The sequence below is a fragment of the Trachypithecus francoisi genome, unplaced genomic scaffold, assembly GCF_009764315.1.
Source record: "Trachypithecus francoisi isolate TF-2019V2 unplaced genomic scaffold, Tfra_2.0 Lachesis_group9, whole genome shotgun sequence".
NCBI lineage: Eukaryota > Metazoa > Chordata > Mammalia > Primates > Cercopithecidae > Trachypithecus > Trachypithecus francoisi.
The window spans coordinates 13,658,737-13,667,090 of record NW_022681474.1 but is presented as its reverse complement, the minus strand read 5'-3'; the positions used below and the strand labels follow the sequence as shown (position 1 = coordinate 13,667,090).

Below are 8,354 nucleotides of genomic sequence, written 5' to 3'. Positions count from 1 at the left end.
GGCAACTGTGTTCAACCCGGAGTCCTGTAAGTCAATTTGAAGTCTTTTGGGAATAATGCTGAAAACAAAACCCAGAAGTTCACTCTTTTCCCTTTTGGAAAAGCAAGGAGAAATGAGAAAAAAGAAGAATTGTAAAGACCAAGCATTAGAAATAAAATCCCTTGACTTGGACCCAAGATTAGAAATGAAATTAGAAGTACATACCCTCCCTTCATCTCTCTGCACATGTGTAGGGTATAGAAGCAACAATCTTGTTACAAAATACAGACAGTGAAACTCGAATTAAATGGAGTGTTTGGGCAAACCATTATTCTGGACAGCTGAGGCTTTCCAATTTGAAGACAAAGGTAATACCCTCTAATCACTATTATTTAAAACCAACGAAGTTTTAACGATAATATTTTACATAATAAATGCTTCCTCTGTGTATTTTTACTGTCAGTTTTGTTTTGTTTTTCCGATTATAAAAGCCATATGTGGTTAACACCAGGCAGGTTCATTTGGTAACGTCTAATAAAGAAAACAAAAAAATTACTCTTCATCCCACAACCCAGAAATAACCACTCTTCATGTTGTATCTCACCTTCAGGAAGAACATTCTGAACCCGTTCCCATACTCTCGGGGAGTTGGAGGTGTGATTCGGGCTCCTTGTAGCTCTCAGCCCTGTGGGGCATGCAGATGACAAAGCAGGATAAACGCTATGAAGACCTGTCCTGAGTGTTAGGAAGAAGACATCCTGTAATTCAGATGCAAGGTAAAGGGAAGAAGAGAGAGGCATTTCCAGAGAGAACAGCCTGGAGGGTTTACGGTAAAATAGCACCTAAGAGGAGCCTAGAAAGAGGGGAGAGAGAAAGGAGGTTTCCAGGCAGAGTAAGCCACTGGCAAGGAAGTCCCAACTCAGCCCTGTGTCCAGCGCTTCCTGGGTGAACTGGGGAGAGACAAGGCTGGAGCTTCCAGGTGTGGGTGGCTACAGGTCAGGTCTTAGAAGCTTTTGCAGACCTGGGTAAGAAATTCACTTTTTTTTTTTCTTTTTTCTGCAGGAATAATGTGAAGCCACTAAATGTTAAACAAATAACTAAAATAAACCCAGTTATGGGTTAAGGACCTGAGTAGATGATGATCTGATTGAGATAGAGGAATCCAGGAAAGGAAGGAGAGGGAGATGTATAGATGCTCAAAGGTTTGGTTCCTCCCTGTGGAACATCCAAGATTGTAAGACACTTGGTTAGCAGCACTGCGCTGGGGCATTGAGGGTCTCAAGCTCAGGGAAGAGGATTGCAACAGAGATATTTACTCGTGAGATATTAGCATGACTGGATCCTCGATTTAGTCATCTCTGCCAAGTTTCTTTTACCAGGTAAAAAAACATATTTGCAGGTTCTTTGGATTAGGAAGCAGAGAGTATCATGACCAATGTTTTGCAAATCAATTTGAAATCTTAGATGGCATGAGCAGATTCCTTGAAAAATACCACTTTCCAGAACTAAAACAAGAAGTACAAAATCTGTATAATTCCATTTCTATGGATGGAATCGAACCTGTAATTTGAAACATTCTCAGTAAGAAAAGTCAAGTCCAGAGGACCGAATCATTCAATCGCTAAACACACTGGAGGGAGAGCTGGCACTAACCGTCCGTCAACTCAACCAGAAAACGGCAAAGGCAGGAACGCTGCAGACTCTCTGCACGAGGCCAGCGCAATCTTCGTAACAAAACTTCACGAAGACATGCTAAGATAGGAAAATGAGAGGCAGATTGTTCTCGTAAGCAGAGATACAAAACTCCTAGACAAAATATTAACAAACCAAATCTGTGGCATATAAAAAGAATTATACATTACAACCAAGTTGGGTTTATCCTATAAATGTGTGTTAAGATTTAAAATTCAAACAATGTGATTTATTATATTACCATTAAAAGTCACAGGAGCATCTCGGTAGGCACAAAATGAGCACTTGGTATTTTCAACACCTATTCAAAATAAAATTGGTAGCAAACTATGGAGAGAGGTTTTGTTTATCCGATAAAGGGTATCTCAAGAAAACCCTACAGAGGTTATCATACTTGATAATAAAACTTCAAAAGCTTACTTTGTTTGTTGTTGGAAAGACCACAGCATCTACTACAACTTCTACACGATAGTACATGGGACGTTCTCTTCACTGCAATAAGGCAAACAAAGGAAAAGTCATGAGAATTAGAAAGACAAAGTAAAACTGTCATTTTGCATAGTCAGCATGATTGCATGGATAGAAAATGTATTCGGATATACAGATCAATTATTAGAATAAGTCAGCGAGTTTAACAGCATTACTGATGAGAGGCTAATGTGAGAAATCAAATGTGTTTCCATATACTTTAATGAACTGTTTAAAAATTTTATTTAAAGTGAAAACATTTACAGTAGCAGATAAAATAAAGTTTCTAGGAATAAAAGCAATGTGTGCAAGAGTCTTTTACACAGAAAACTAAACATTACTGAGAGATATTCATGAAGTCTTAAGAAAATAAACAGTATACATTATCGAAGGATTCTAAGAATCAATATTGTAATTAAGTTTATTCTCCCAAATTGATTTAAAAATTCAGTGTAACTCCTCATAATCTCAGTCCTTCTGTTTTACAAATTGAAAAGCTGATCCTAAAGTGTATATGAAAACAAAAAGGATCAAAAATAATGAAGACAAATTGAGAATATAAAAAAAGGTTAGAGGTCTTTTACTCTCAGATCTCAAACCATGTTAAAGCTGCAGCAATGAAAATGGCATAGTGCTGATTGGTGTGAGAACAGACAAATAAGTCAGTGTTATAGAATACAGTGCAGAAGAAAACCCACATTTACTATTCACATGATTTGTAGGGAAAGAAATAAAAGGAAAAAAACCTCTTTGCTATGCATTGAGGTAAAACAATCTTTCTTATATGTATGGACTGTTTCCATTGTATATCCATATTTTTAAAAAGCCTTTGATCCCTACCTCACACAATAAACAAAAATCATTCCAGGTGTTTTGGATTGAAATGAGAAAAATCAGCAAAAATATTTTCTAAAAGCGGTCATGAAAACATACTGAGAAGACCTTGGAGAAATCAAAGATTTCTAAAACAATAAACACATACACAGAGGACTTACCACAGAAGAAAAAAAGACTGAAAACTAGTGCTTTAAATTAGAACTCTGTGTTACAGAATATACCGTTAAGAGAATCAAAAGGCAAACCACAGTGTAGAAGATAGTTATAGTATATATATTCAACAAAGGTTCACACATAGAATATATACAAAGAACTACTACAAACTAATAGGAAAAGAATATTCAATTGAAGGGAAAATGGCCTGAAAACTTCAAAAGTCACTACACACACACATCTCCCAAATAAGTGCTCTGAATGGTGAGCACCAAGGATCTTCTGAGTACAAATTAAAATGACAATGAATGAATGAAAATGAGATAGCACACCTGCCAAAATGGCACAAAAAAGCAAAAAAAAAAAAAAAAAAACAAAAAAAATCTGACAATTCAAAGTGTTGAGAAAGATGGACTCTCATTAACTCTGGTCAGAGCCTAATCTACCTGGAAAGGGTACTTTGTGGAACTATTTTGCAGTAGCTACTAGAAGGAATTTAGGCTTACCCAGTGAACAAACATTCCTCTTCTCTGAATACACCCATGAGAAAAGCATGCCTCGTACCAAGAGAAAAGATATTGGTGAAAATGTTTACAGTAGCTTTTTCCATAAATAGCCCCAAGCTGGAAACAGCTCAAATGTCCACGAATAGTATTACGCTATATCATGTTTATAGTCATACCACGGAACATAGACAGCAATGAAAAATAACTACAGATGAATACCCACAAGACAGATTGCTGAGTCAGTATACTCTCTTTGATACATATAACTCTATATATATAAAGTAAAAAAAACACAGTAAAATAAGTTTATAATGACAGACATCAGAAGAGTGGCTACCTATTGTGTTTTGTTCTGTTTTATTTTGTTTTGAGACAGGGTCTCACTCTGTTGCCCAGGCTGGAGTGCAGTGGCATGCTCTTGTCTCACTGCAGCCTCCCTGGATCAAGTGATCCTCCCATCTCAGGCTCCCCACTAGCTGGGACTATAGGCGCACACCACCACGTCCAGCTAATTTTTGTATTTATTTACTTATTATTATTATTTTTGGTAGAGGCTGAGTTTTGCCATGTTGCCCAGGCTGGTCTTGAACTCCTGAGTTCAAGCAGTCCTCCTACCTCAGCCTCCCAATGTGCTGGGATTATAGGCATGGGCCACTATGCCTTGCCTGGTTACCTTTTGAAGGGCTATGATTGCAAGGGTATGAAGGAGGGTTCCGGAATGGTAATAACGTTCTATTACTTGATCTGAATGATACTTATATTTATGTGCTCATTTTGCTGTAAATGAATCAGATACTTATGACTTATGTGTTTTACCATATGAATGTTATGCATAATAAAGTCAAAATATTTTAAGGTCAAATTAATAAAGGGAATGTCCTAAATGAAGATATTCTGTCTGTGAACAGTTATATAGTTACATGAGCGAACTCGCTGGGTATAATAGCTTTAATTTTAATCATAATTAAATATTATTAAAGAATAAATCATTATTTAATCTATTAAATAGATTTCTCTAATTGCCCTTAATTTTTCACAAAGGTGGTCTGTACCCATTAGCCAGGTGCCTGAGTTTAGCTCATTTTGGTTTTGGGCAGGAATTGGGAAAGTCAGACTGCTATCTGACTGATTGTTCATGGACTTTAAAATTAGTCTTACACATACCCCAACATTAAAAAAAAATGACAACAGAAACTGAAATTTCCTGGAAACAGCTGCCATTTGGGATTCAGAAGACAAAAGACATGATTCAAAATCCTGCCCCTTGCTCTTGACGGGCAATCCCTGCCCAGCCCTGAAAAGTCTCCCTGTTGTCCTGGCCCCTGTCCCAAGGCTGTGGCAATAACATGCACTAAAGACGTGTTTGCTGGAAGAAGACATGTGGAGTATGAATGGAATTTCGCCTTGGCGATAACGTTGAATGTGCTGTTCTGCAATCCTGTACCAATAGGGCACCAGGCCCGCTCTGAAGTCCGCTAATGGCAATCCCCCTTTGTTCCCTCAGGGACACACAAAGTCACTGTTCCCATAGCAACCCTGCTAAGTAATGTCAGAAACCAGGGTTAGGCCTTGGAGGCTGCAACACAAGTGCAGTGTTGACTAGCTAGCAAGGACGACAGCCCCAAAGATAGCGCCTGCGTCCAGCAGCAGAAAGCAGCAGTGCACGTGTGTGCACACACTGTGTCTTGTTTTATGCTTAAAAATTGCAAATAATCTATTTGTAAGTGTGTATATTCTCTAAAGCCTGTGTTTCTCCTGATGTGTCATACCACTTGGAAAATCAGATTTCTTTTTGCTTTCATTAAGACCTATTTTCTGAAATTGAAGGTAAAATGATTCATTTGCCCAAACCCTTAAAATGTCCTGACTTTATTCCTTAGGGAGGTTCATCATGTTCAGAGGAGAAGAGAGTGAAAGATTGTTTAATAAAGACCTAAATCACCTAAATTTTATGATATACATCATTGTTTTAATATACACAGTTGTTTGTCTTAGAGAATTCACAGTAAAGAAGACATTATAGAAATATATTATGGATTTTTGGCTGGGCACAGCGACTCATGCCTGTAATTCAAGTACTCTGGGACACCAAGGCAGGCAGATCACCTGAGGTCAGGAGTTCAAGACCAGCCTGGCTAACATGGTGAAACCTCATCTCTACTAAAAATACAAAAATTAGCCGGGCATGATGGTGGGTGCCTGTAATCCCAGCTACATGGGAGGCTGAAGCAGGAGAATTGCTTGAACCGAGGAGGTGGCAGTTGCAGTGAGCCGAGATCGCACCACACACATCAGCCTGGGCAACAAGAGCAAAACTCTAAAATATATATATTTATATATATTTATATATATAATATGTATAAATATATTACATATATAAAATATATAATATATATTATATATAAATATATTACATATAATATATATAATATATAATACATTTATAAAATATATTATATATAATGGATTTTTCAAAGAAAATATTTTATAAAAATTCTAACTTCACTGTCAAATAGCTATTGGCCTCTTTCCTTCAGTTTCCAGGGAAAGCAATAGCAGCTTAAATTTGGAAGTTCTGCTTTGAACCTTTTCAAGTCACCCTGTGATTGAGCATTTTATGTGTGACACCATTAGCCAGAGGAACAATCCTGGTTCTGTTGTGTTTTTTTTTTTTTTTTCTTTTTCAATAGATTTTAGAGAGAAAATGAGATATTGATTTAAAGGTAATCCTTAACATAGAAGGGATTGGAATAACTGCTACATTTTGCAGATTCTTCAGTTAAACTACTGTGAATGTCTTGACGTTAGCCTACAAAAAAGCCTTTTATTACAAACTCCATACTTGCTAAAGTGCTGTCTTTTGATGCTGCTGTTTTGTTTCTGTAATATATTTATTATTCAGAACAAATGAAATTCTCCTATGTATTTTGCTTGTTAATGTCATTTACCCAAGATCCATGAAATGACTAAATTTATACATATATAGACACAGACACATATGAACATTTATGCATCTGTATATTTTATGTATCTGCATCAGTGATATAACAATGATTTTTATTCCTATGTTACATAAAAGCTTAGTAATATGTCTCGTTCAACTTCGCAACCCACAAAATAATTTCTGTTTCAAACTATATGAGCCAAGGGGAAATTGTTTAAATAATACACTTATCTTTCATAGTTTAAAATGGTCTCTATCATCTGCTCACTCTTACCGAAAAGGTGACACAGACACACTGCTGAGGTAAGGTAAATGTGTGGTGGTCACGGGAATGGCTATGCTCACTGGGTGCTGGTACAGTTTCAGGTATTGGGCTGGGTGCTGTCCAATCATCACTTTCTTTAATTTTCACAACAACTCTAAGATCAGGTGCTGTGTTCACAATTTATTAGGGACAAAAAGACAGGTTAAGTCACTGGCTGAAACAGGCTGACCTCAGTGTCAAACCCAGGTTTTGCTGGTCACAGAAACAAAGCTTTTAAAAATCTCTCCAAATACTACCTCTAGGATTAATGGAGGTCAGACACCCTAAAGACCAGCAGGAGCCTCTGACGCTCCATCCACACCCCCACTACAGGGAACTGGTGATTACGCAATGAATAAACGCATCTTACAAGAATGGGAGCCGCCACTTAGGGCCAAGCTATTTGTGACTAGAAAGTAAACAAAAGAACCTGCTCAAGGTGAAATTTGATCATTGTCCATTGACTCTCAGGTGACATGGCCTCCAAGTATAATAGTGAGTCCCTCCTGAGGGCCAAAAATTGCCTTGGAAAATATGATTGTGACCTCTATTTCTCTGTTACCATGGAGTTATGCCTGTTGTCTGTTGATGGAAGGTCAGTCATTGTATTTAAACACAGTGAACACTGAACATATATAGTGCCTATGGTCTATTATTATTCCTTTGCAGGAGGTTTATTACAGGGTTTGGTATGCAATCTAAATTAGATGTCTCAAGAAAAATAATGCTTTTAAGTTTAGGCCATTTTAGAGAATTCTTTGAGTGAGATTCCCTCTGTAAAATTCCACGGAATTTTCTGATTGCCTTTGAAGTTGTTTTTGTCTGAAACTACTCTATTTACTTCCTCTTTAAAGGAAAGTTTTTGTTTCAATCATCTACTACAAAACAACTTTCTTTTATGTTTACGAGACATTAGATACAATTATTTTCGAAGTCCATCTCTGTAAACAACCTTGTAATCTTTAGCCTTTCAGATGTCATTATCATAAACGCAAATCAGCGCTGATTCTGCTCCTGGCTGGCTTTGAAGCGGCATTTAAAATCCCCATGGCTGTCTAGCCCTAATCAACCTGGGTTACCTGGGTGAGAAAATTGAGCCAGCAAGTTATCGTGGGTTCCACGTTATCGTTTTCCAAATTCCTGGTACTGCTGATACGTGCAAGCTGCCCACTTTGAAAATGGAATGTGCCATTTAATCCTACTCAAAGTGCGTGGAGAGAAAGAAGTGTTTCACTAGGGTATTTGTGCGAGTGGACTGCAGATGGTGGAGAAATCGTGCTTTGCATGGTGGCGGCCGGTTGTTGGCCATCCTCTCAATGACCGCATTAAAGCTGAGTCTATTAGATTATATTTTAGGCTCAGGGGTCTTACAGGCCATTTCACTCTACACCTCTCTTGGAACCCTAGAGAGATTAAGTACGATAGTCAAATTATTTAGTACTCTTTGGCCACCCGTGTTTTGATGGGTCAG

General features: G+C 37.6%; 1 long non-coding RNA gene across 1 annotated transcript; it reads right to left on the bottom strand.

Annotated features, from left to right (window-relative positions):
• Positions 1–370: 370 nt before the first annotated feature.
• On the bottom strand, positions 371–7,361 carry LOC117082552. The gene is made up of 4 exons (XR_004436666.1): positions 6,854–7,361; positions 3,636–3,686; positions 2,092–2,163; positions 371–1,035 (listed from the first exon to the last, which is right to left on the bottom strand). It is a non-coding gene; the product is annotated as an uncharacterized LOC117082552 (long non-coding RNA).
• Positions 7,362–8,354: the final 993 nt, after the last annotated feature.